The sequence below is a fragment of the Nematolebias whitei genome, chromosome 15, assembly GCF_014905685.2.
Source record: "Nematolebias whitei isolate Nwh7 chromosome 15, NemWhi1, whole genome shotgun sequence".
NCBI classification, from domain to species: domain Eukaryota; kingdom Metazoa; phylum Chordata; class Actinopteri; order Cyprinodontiformes; family Rivulidae; genus Nematolebias; species Nematolebias whitei.
In genome coordinates this window covers 41,207,064-41,217,748 of record NC_056512.1, presented here as the reverse complement: position 1 = coordinate 41,217,748, position 10,685 = coordinate 41,207,064, and the positions used below count along the sequence as shown (strand labels likewise).

The window sequence follows — 10,685 nt, the reverse complement described above, 5'->3', positions numbered from 1 at the left end:
CCATCCATCCATCCATCAATCCATCAAACCAACCAACCAACCAACCAACCAACCAACCAACCATCCATCCATCCATCCATCCATCCATCCATCCATCCATCCATCCATCCATCCATCCATCCATCCATCCATCAATCCATCCATGCAGCCATCCATTCATCAATCAATCAATCAATCCATCATGGCCCGAGCCACTAGCGCTCCAGCGTTCCTCCCCCTGCACCAGCTGAGTGAAGCGAGTGCGCACAGGAGAACTCACTGTTGCAGTTCTTTGAAATTTTACAAGATTAACACCTAAAAATAATTATTTGTTTGCTCTACATTATAACAAAGGTGGGTCTCAGTTTAACTTTTCCTTAATAAATGCACTTTATTGGTCAAAACAGCTTCATTTCGTCTGGGTGGCATGGCTCCATCCATTCATCCATCCAACCATCCAACCATCGCAGCCGGAGCCGCGAGCTCTCCAGAGTTCCTCCACCAGCTGAGTGAAGCCAGCAGGAATGGGAGGACTCGCCCTTGCGGTTCTTTGAAATTTAAAGCGTCAGTCAATAATTGCATTATCAATATGGAAAAAAATGTATACAAGTCACTTCAGTGTATACCTTGCAGGACTGACAAATCTATGCAAAAACATTGCGACTTATACACTGGAAAATACGGGACACTAATTTGCTTTGGAAACTGAACAACTCAAATGTGAACATGTTTTTACTAACAATTTGTATTTCGGTCTAGCACCAAAACGTGTTGCGTGCCTTTAAAGATTTGGTTTTCTGCTCACGTTCTGAGGCTCAACTGGCAGCAAGTTTACTCGTGTCACAGTTATAACCAGTGGTGCCAGTAAAAACATATAACTTGTGCACTGGTCTGAAGTGCGCTGACTAAAATTAAATTATATATTTAAATTTAAAAAGCTAGCATAACTTCAAGGTTCTAATTTAGATATTGATTTAAATATTAAAAATGCATGTTTTTCTAGGCCAGTTAGAGTATTGGCAGTAATAGAATCAACTTTGGATTTAGGTAATAAAAAAAAAAAAAGAAGAACATTTGTAACTTGTTGATACTTTGTTGGTAAGAAATGGCTGCCCAGCTGTTCGAGACGTCTCCTCTCGACAGAAGAGGAGACGTCTGGGGTTTGAGAGGGCAGGAACGAGACGCAAACACTGATGGATTGGTCCAGTTGTAGTTTCTATGGGGAGAAAAACACAAATTAATGGCAGCAGTAATTTCAAGTACAAACATGGAGACTAGAGCAAGTAAAGACAGCAGGTCAGTTTGTCCTGCAATCAAACCTATAGCAGCAGAACTAAAGGATATCTCAGGAGTGTGTCACAAATTAGCAGGCACCACCCTACATGTCCTGCTTTTACGTTAGAAGTTAAGGTTTTTAGTAAAACTCAGTCGGTGCTTAAGAACTCCAGTCACCCACTTGCAAAGACAAATTTAAACAATCCATTTGGTCGTTGTTTTAGTTTGCCTGTTATCAGGACAAACGGAAATAAACCTTCTTTTTTTTTATTATGGGTGGCCTCTTGTGTGTGCGCTCAGTATTTTTATTTTTATTTTATTTGTGTGACGTATTCCTAACTTTTATTGTTGAATTTTGCTTTTCTGTACAAAAACGTCATTCCATAGGGTTAATAAAAATTACCTTGGCTCAAGCCAACCTTAACTATAGGATTCATCATAAAAAAAGAGTCTTCAGCCTAGTCTTAAAAAAGACAATGTGTCAGCCTCACAAACAGAAACCGGAAGTTGGTTCCACAAGAGAGAAGTCCGAGAACTTTAAGTTTGCCTCCCACTCTGCTTTTAGAAACTCTAGGAACTACAAGTAAACCTGCAGTCTGGGAGTGAAGTGCTCTGATAGGAAAATCTGTAACAGTAAGATGTGTAATAGAAGTAATGTTAAGGGAGTGGTGGCACAGAGGTTAGAGAAGATGGGCCTGTGATCAGAAAGTCGCAGGTTCAACTCCCGGTACCGTCAACATCAAAATGTGGATGGAAAAGGTGAAACACCCACACCTGCCTCCACCCTCATTCGCCCCACTCTGGGCCCCTGAGCAAGGCCCTTAACCCCCACCATCTGCTCCCTAAACAGGTCTCTCTTGAAAATTAGTTTTCGTGGCTCAATGAGACTACCTGGATGAATAAAAAAAGTTCTTGGCATGCACCTGCGGTTAATATATTGGTGTTACATTTATTCTTCTTGCAGTGCTGATAAACGTTTGGTTTATTGTTCATCCCTATAGTTCGACCGTTAACTGGATAAGATGAATGCTGAACAGGTTGTGGTTGAACATGTTTGTTTTGAAGCATGGCGTTTTGAGAAGTAAAAATCGTAGTTCGAGTCAGCCCCACATGTTGGGACTGAGCCGCCGTGCTGTCTGGTTGAACAGACCTGTTGCGTCTATATTGAACCACACCCTCATCGCTGCTCGGGTCAATAAACGTGTTTAATATTTGTTCCGTTTACAGCGTAGCCCACTTTACTCTTTCACCCCGGTCCTGTGGTCGTACTGCTGATGAGTGGCGCTGGAAAAGATGAATAACATGACTGAATGCTGGTCGTACTTTTTTATTATTGTACCTTGACCTTGTCGGACCTATATGTACTACTGGTAACGTTTGGATTCAGCCTGATTCAAGATGGCTGCCACAGCCAGTCAACTTTGGGAAAACAAAAATGGTTATAACCGAGTGTGTTTTACAGATACAGGGTAGTAGCTGAAACAGATCTTTAACTGACTGAATGTGATTTGTGTTTTAACTCTTTAAAACTATTGGAGGCAAATCTGTGCGTCCATCCATCCTTTATTTTTTTTAAATGCCGTCTCCAGCAGTCCCTGCGAGAGGCGGGGGACAACAAACGAGACGAACCAGTCACACTCCCACTCAACCTTTCTTTGTAAGCAAAATATCTTGTGATCCACTGGATGGGCTTTCGTGAAACTTTCAAAAAGTACATGACACATCTACAGCTGATAAAAATTTGAAGTAAAATTCAAGACCAGCTGATCATCATTCTCAAACGCAGTTATTACTCGGACGGTGTGGCAGATTTTAGGCTAAGAGTTTATGTGGTAGTAGCCGAGCGTCATCCTCAACACGTACTCTGAGCTTTGAATCGTGCAATATTGTATGAAACGGACAATTACACCGAAACAGCTCCAGCTGTCGTTTCTCAGCCTACGGCACCTAAGTTGTACCTGACAGCAGAATGATCTGTTGCATCCTGTTTTATGAACGTGAAGTCATGCCGGTAATTAAGAAAAAGTGAATCGTTTATATTTAAATTGTAGAAGTGAAGGAGTGACGGGAGTGAAGTCTGAGAGGAGGAAAGTGAAAACGGATGAAGATTTAGTTTCTTTCCTCGTGTGTGCATCGATTGCTGCTTCGCCTGGACTGAAACGTGCGTGTGTGTTTATGCACGAAACCTCCTGTGAACAATCACCTCTCACTCTTCCCTCCTTCCTTAAGCCACCTTCTTCCCCTTCCTCGCCCCCCTCCTCCTCCTCCTGTGCCGCAGTCGCAGCTAACCATCTCCATCCCTCAGTCTCTCTCCCATTCCTCCTCCTCTCCGTCTTAAGTATGAAGGGGCTGGGAGAGCTCGGCCCTCTCCCTTTCCCTTCCTCCAACACTCTCTTCTCCTCTTCCTCCTCCTCTCCTCCTCCTCCTTTCTCGCGGCTCGCGCTCGCTGCTGTCTTGCTGGAAGCCGAGAAGGAGCAGGAGAAGGAGGAGGAGGAGAGGGAGGGGAGGAAATGGCGATGGGGGCATGCAGCGAGGAGGATCTCTCCCTCTCCCTCTCCCTCTCTTCTTCCTGGCCGTCGCTGGGCCCTACGAACAGGAGCGTCTGGTTCATTTACAGGTACCTGCCATGGCTTTTTATACCCCCCCCCCACCACCACCACCACCACCACCCAAACTCCTCTTCCTCCAGCTGCTGGGGGGAGAGGATGAGGATGCATGTGGACATCATGGATGGAAGGGCAGGATTGATTAGATAGATGGGCAGATGTTGCAAAGCATGCTTGCAGACAGATGTGCTTGTGTGTGTGTGTGTGTGTGTGTGTGTGTATGTGTGTGTGCGTGTGTGTGTGTGTGTGTGAGGATGAGCTGCTGCATGAGCAGCGCAGCCGTTCCATGTTTCGCTCCGTGAACATGTGAGAGTCGTTTTCTTCCTCCCTGGTTTCAGTCTCTCTCTCTCTCTCTCTCTCTCTCTGCACAAATGTCCTCTGGCTGTGCTGCACTGGCAGAAGTGATGCTCGCTGTTTTCACTGACGTGCGCGCTGATTGTGTGTGTGTGTACCAAAGCGTGTGTGTTCTGTGTGGATGGATGACATGTTTGTTGTTGTCACTTGAAAAAAAAACTGAAGTATTTGATGCATTCTTGATGATTCTCCTCTCGTATGTTCTTGCGTCCAGTTTGTTGATGAGCGTCACGTTTCTGTGTGTACGTTTGCGTCTGTGAGAGACGTGCCGAGAGGAACACGTAGACTGTCCGACTGTAGACTGTCCGACTGTAGACTGTCCGCTGAAAGGAAGCAGTGAGGGAGTTTTAACGATGCGGCATGCGTGACAAGTTCCAGCGTCTTTTTGACTCTTCTACGGAAGCTTGCTTGGACAAACCTGTTTTAACTTATGCAGTCCGCGTACACTGATGCACTGCCCAGCTCTAAATTAACCGGAAAACAAATGTAAGTTCACGCGTTGATTAAAACAACTTCCAAACGTAGGAACAGGTAAATAAAACCTTTAAAGAACTCAAATATAGAAGCTCTTCTAAAAGTACACTGAATGTTTTTTTTTTACTACAACAGGCTGCAGCAGTATTCACGTTTTGTGAGTTATATCTTCACTTTTGCTCTCTCGTCTCAACATAGTTCAACTTCAGTTTTGAAAAAGTTGTGTAAAATGAAATCAAACAGAATCCAATGCAGGATTCTAACTGGGTCTCAGAGTGTGTGATGGGGATGACTCTCAGCTACTTCCACTCCAGATTTTAGCTCAATATCTGTAAAATTCACTTAATAGTCATTACTGTCTCGGTTTGTGTTGATTAGTTGGGACGGCCATCTTGAAATGCTTAGACCAGTGGTCTGCAATCTGCGGCTCTGGAGCCACATGCGGCTCTTTGGTCCCTCTGCAGCGGCTCTTTCAAGCTTTGACCAAAACTGACATAAAACTGAATTTTATTGGTTGTTATAACAACTTCAAGGGCTAGTTTTAGCAGTTTTCCTACATTACACTTTTTCAGCATGCGAGCTACTTTTAAAATAACCAAGTCCAAGTGAGCTACCTACTATAAAAATACAAAACATATATTTATAAACTTATTAAGTATGCTTTATTTATTTTATGTCCCAACTCTCTGTGGATGCAACACAAGTCACAAAACCCATAAATTTGTAAAAAAAAAAAAAGGGATAATTTATTTTTACTGTCCACATACAAAATAATAAACAAAACACAAATAAGTTGCGTTCTTTTCGCAAAGGAGCTGAAAACAACGAGAATAACTTCATGTTTGAAAAATAACCTAAGAATAGGTACGCAACAACTTTAATGCAAATTGCCAAATATCAGTTTACAGCAGCTGATACTGAATTTTATAAGATTTTAAAGTCAACATATGGGTCAAAGACACAAAAATGGATTTCTAGAATATGTACTGCTTTGTTTACAACTGATAAAGACAATACCCTGTATATGAGGCAAAATGGGAAAAAGAGACAGCAGTTGTTATTTCAGAAGAAAAATGGGGAGATATTTGGAGATCCCAGTGGTCCTGTACTAGCTCCTTGTTTTGGAGAGAACACTGCTGGAAAAACGTTATAAGATACTTTAGGACACCAGCACAGGACAAATACAAGAATAACACATGGATATGTTGGAGACAGTGTGGCTCAGAAGAAGCCAATCATTACCATTATGTTCTGGGGGTGTCCTACTGGAGAGACATCCATAAAACCTTAAACTTGGTTTTTGGAATTGAAATACCGTTGAGTTTTGTGACTTTTTATTTTTATTTTGCTGATGTTGATATCCTGGAACAGAAAAGTTAGTAGTGAGCAAAACCAATATTACTAGAAAATGGCTCAACCCAACCCCTCCTACAGTGGAAGGGTGGTTGGATATTACCTTAGAAATATTCAAGATGGAAAAGTTAACCTATATCCTGAATATCCAAAGAGATCAATTGTATCGAATTTGGAACAAGTGGATAAAATCCATAACCCCAACTAGAGGCGGATTTATATCATTTCTCTGTCGAGACTTCTCCCCCCAAACTGGTGAATGATGCAATATTGTTTTGTATTAACTTTTCTCTCACACACTTTCTATTATTATTGTTTAATATTTTTTCCTTGTAAGCTCCCATGGCTGCAGATGTTAGTAATTTAAATGTAAACTAAGAAGAATGTTATATCAGTTTGCACGGGAGCCTAGTAAGTAAGCGTATATGTAAAATTTGGAAGTGACCGCAACCGATAAAGATGAGAAGATGTTAGAAATGTGATATATTTAATTTAATTTCTTGTAAATCTGAAAATTCCTAAATTAAAAAAAGAAAAATAACCTGAGAACAAAAGTGAAGATTCCAAAACAAACTAAATCCAGCAGCCCGGACAGAAGCTGCTTTTAACTGTAACCGTATTTCTTGATACCTGGAGAGCTTTGATCGAAGATAATATTTCTGGTTCGTTTTTAAAGTCTCTGAACAACGAGTCAGCTGCTTCAACAAATAACTCTTTAACCATCTCTACGTCTTGAAAAGACTTCTTGTGCTCAACAATTAATTGTAAAGCGACTCACACAGAACGATGCTTCGCTGCCGGTCAGCTGTAAGAAAAATGCCGGCTGTCCGGATAACTGGGATTTTAGTTCCTTCACCTTTTTCTTTCTCCGCTCGCTTTTCGGAAGGAAGTCAGTGTCGTAGTTTTTATGGATATAGTCCAAAAATGCCGCTCTACATTTCCCTTCTTTGGAATAACAATGGTACACTTGCAGATGAGGCAAACGCTCTTCGTATATGACATCGTGAAAAACAAAGTCCTCCTCCCATTCTGTATGGAAATGGTAGATCTTTTGCTTCTTACTTGGTCCCGCTCCTCAACTCATTTTACACACTTTCTTGAGTTTAGATTAAAAGAAAAAAACTGGAGGCAACTTGGTAGTTTTTGGTGCCGTTGTTTGCGCATGTGTGGCGACCGATGTGTCAGGAAAGGTCCGGTCTCAGATTGGCTGCCCTATACCAGTATGTCAATCAAGTGAAGAATTGCATAGTGAGGATGGATGATAGGCTGACGTCTATGTAAAAAATAAAATAAAAAAGGCTGATGTTTATTTTGCCATGTGATCTACTCAAATTGCCTTCGCGATCGACGTATTGGCACCCCGGTCTACAACGATCTAAAACCCACAGGGTGAATTTGTAGTCTAATCCTGCTTGTTTACATTTTTAGGATAAACCGTGAAGCAAATGTTTCTGAGCTTAGACTGCACTTTGTTTTGTTCACTTTGCTTCAGAGCGTTTAAGATCAGAGCCGGGTGGTTGAGCTGGACGGAGGAGAAGAATAACGGTGACAGAGGAGATCTCACCGCTCGTAGACAGAATCACACTCAATAGACCAAAAGAAAAAGATCTGAAGTGGGAAATGTGATTAAAAAAACTTTGTCTGCTCAGAAAGGCAGAAAGGAGTCGGTGAAAAAAACCATCAGGACGGGAAAATGTAAAGAAAAAAAGGAGAGGAAAGAACAGATGGAGTGGGCTGGGACTGTTCTGGTGCACGATGGGATGATCAGCATGTGGTTGCAGTATGCTACTGCTAATATATACAGAATATATATAACTCCATGAGTCACTGACTGACTGAACGACCTTTTCATTCATAACGAGTCACACTTCTCTGATGTGTCAGTGATACGAACGCTGAACATCCTCCTTGATGCCAAACTGACCTGAAACAGTTTAAACTTAATCATGCGTTGAATATGTCTGATCTCCAACAAAAGCCTCTTTATTAGCACCCAGCACAGAACGTGACTCCAAAGCATCATGTTTCTATGTCTGTGTTCATTTGTAGCTTTAAGTGAATGGTGGATCTACTTGCACAACTGACAAACTTTTTGGAGTCGATCCAATACAAGATGGCCACCACTGCAAACTAATAATTAAAAACAAACTTGAATGGCTACAACGCAGCCAAGTTATACAGAAATTGAGCTAAATCTGGTGTGATGGAAGCAGGAAGTTTTCCTCAAGAGGAGATCTCGCGTAACGTCATTTACAAGGTTTGACCAAAACATACTCAGGGTTCCCAGGGACTATGGAAAACAGAGAAAACCTGGAAAATGACTTTCACGTTGTTCATACCGGGAAAACTCAATGAATTTGAGAAAAACATCATAAATGGTAAATGGACTGTACTTATACAGCTCCTTTCTATCTTATCAAGATACTCAAAGCTCTTTACACTATAATCTGTGCCCTCATTTACCCATTCATACAGCACTCCACTATACCTTTACAAAGAATAATCAGAGCTTTATCACATTCATACACTGATGGGACACACATCGGAGGCAGTGAGGGGTTCAGTGTCTTGCCCAGGGGCACTTCAACATGCGACTGCTGGTGGAATCAAACCCCCAACTCTCCCATTGGAGGACGACTGCTCTAACCACTCAGCCACAGCCTCCATAAGGAAGAGGGCCGGCAATGGAGGGGGAGGCATGCCGAAGAGACCATCTTAGCACCAACATAACTGGTTTGTTCCACTTTGGAGTGAGCTGTTGGAGGAAGAATCAGTTTTGTTGTGCATTTCCTTGACTGATGAAGCCTTCTGGATCGAAGGCGAAATGTTTCAGCACAAAAACAAAGAAACTGTTCAGATGACCTGACTGAAAAATGTTGGATAATAAATCATGATGATAAATCTTATAAATGATGTTTGCCAGCTAGTTGTAGCCTGTATATTCTAATACGCGAAAGGCTGTGGGCAACTTCAAGGATGTCAGACCTTAAAATTCTTTAAATATTACTTATATAGTCTTTCTCACACATCAAACGTGGTTTGTTCAAACCACGTGGTTTGTATCGAGGTTAAGCTATACTACAAAGTCCATGCTCAATAATCCAGGTATACAATCCAACATTTTTCAGTCAGGTCATCTGGACAGTTTCTTTTTCTGTGCTGAAACGTTTCAGCTTTAATCCAGAAGGTTTCATAGAAAAAAAAAAAAAAAGACTTTTGACAAACTCCTTCCAGTAACTTTAGGAGTGTAAAAGTACATTTCAGTCCAATGTGGATTGATTCCACCTGTTTGTGCTGCAGCGCAGGGAGCGAAAGTGAGCACACCTGTAAGCATGCAGAGCCTGTTCTGCTGTCAGTGACTAAGAGTTTACGCAGCTTGGTTCTGCTGCAGACCGACCCAACTTTCTGAGTCCAGTTCTAGTTGTTGCTGAGGCAACCGTCAGCGCCACCGTACCGTATATAGCATCTCGTACTGAGGTTCTGGTGGACACTGGCTCTGAGTTTTCTGTCAAAGCGTTCAGCGTTCCTATATTCCACACATTCTTATTATTTTTATCATTTTAAACAGACATTTATACATTTAAAACTGAGGTTTACCAAACAAGACATTTAAATGTATTAAAATTAAAAATAAGAATAAAAATAAATTAATACAATAAAAACACAGGTCTAGATTTGAAACTTCTAAAAAATATTTTGGGCCAATGTACTCTGACAGTGTGCGGGGGTTAAAAAAATACATTAATAGGACGGGGAGATTTACAAACTTTAAAATAAACAACAAAATTGTAAAATTACAAACTGAATGCAAAGAGTTTAAAAAAATGAAACTTGTGTTCAAGTTTTGTTTGGAAATGTACGTCCGTCTGTTAGTGCATGCTGTGAGCAGGATAACTTGAAAAATATGTGACGTACCGACTTCTATTTTAGTGTGTGGCTGCATCTCGTAAGGAAGGTTCCTTTCAAAAATTGAGTTGCCACGCCATAATCCAAGATGTCTGCCGCCATATATGTAAATATGGTAAACTTGTGAGCAGGATAATTTGAAAAGCATGCAACATGCCAACTTCCATTTTAGTGCGTGGCTGCATCTAGACATCTTTATTGGGGGTAATAAACAAAAAATTAGTGGGTTTACATGAAAAACCTTGTAGTTTCCATGTCAGTCGGGTTGCCAGATAAGAAATAATGAACTATAGTACTGTGGCTTTAAAATGATAATATTTTGACCTGAACTGTCACATGTGCTGATTCTAAGATGAGGTGTGTGTTGTATTTGTTGAACATGTGCACAGAAAAGGAGGGGGTAAATAAGACATTTTAATTTTATCTGGCAACCCTGATGCAGGGCTCAGTTGCATTCATTGTGCATGCAGCGTCTGCATGACAGTTCCTCCAAACTGGTGAAGACACTAACATCTCTTTGGAACCAGGATTTTATTAGTTTTGCTCCTACAAGCTGAAAAGGGGTGAGCAGCACAAAAACACTCTGCTTTCTGCCATTTATTATAACGGTTGTTATATTTTTTAACTATTGTTATATTTATTATAACTGTTGTTATATTTATTAACTGTTGTTATATTTATTATAACTGTTGTTATATTTATTATAACAGTTGTTATATTTATTAACTGTTGTTATAT

The 10,685-nt window shown here is 41.0% G+C and overlaps 1 protein-coding gene across 1 annotated transcript in view; it reads left to right on the top strand.

The window, feature by feature from the left end:
- shank1 (SH3 and multiple ankyrin repeat domains 1) overlaps positions 1 to 10,685 on the top strand; it is a 103,730-nt gene that overhangs the window by 66,379 nt on the left and 26,666 nt on the right. The window lies entirely within an intron of this gene.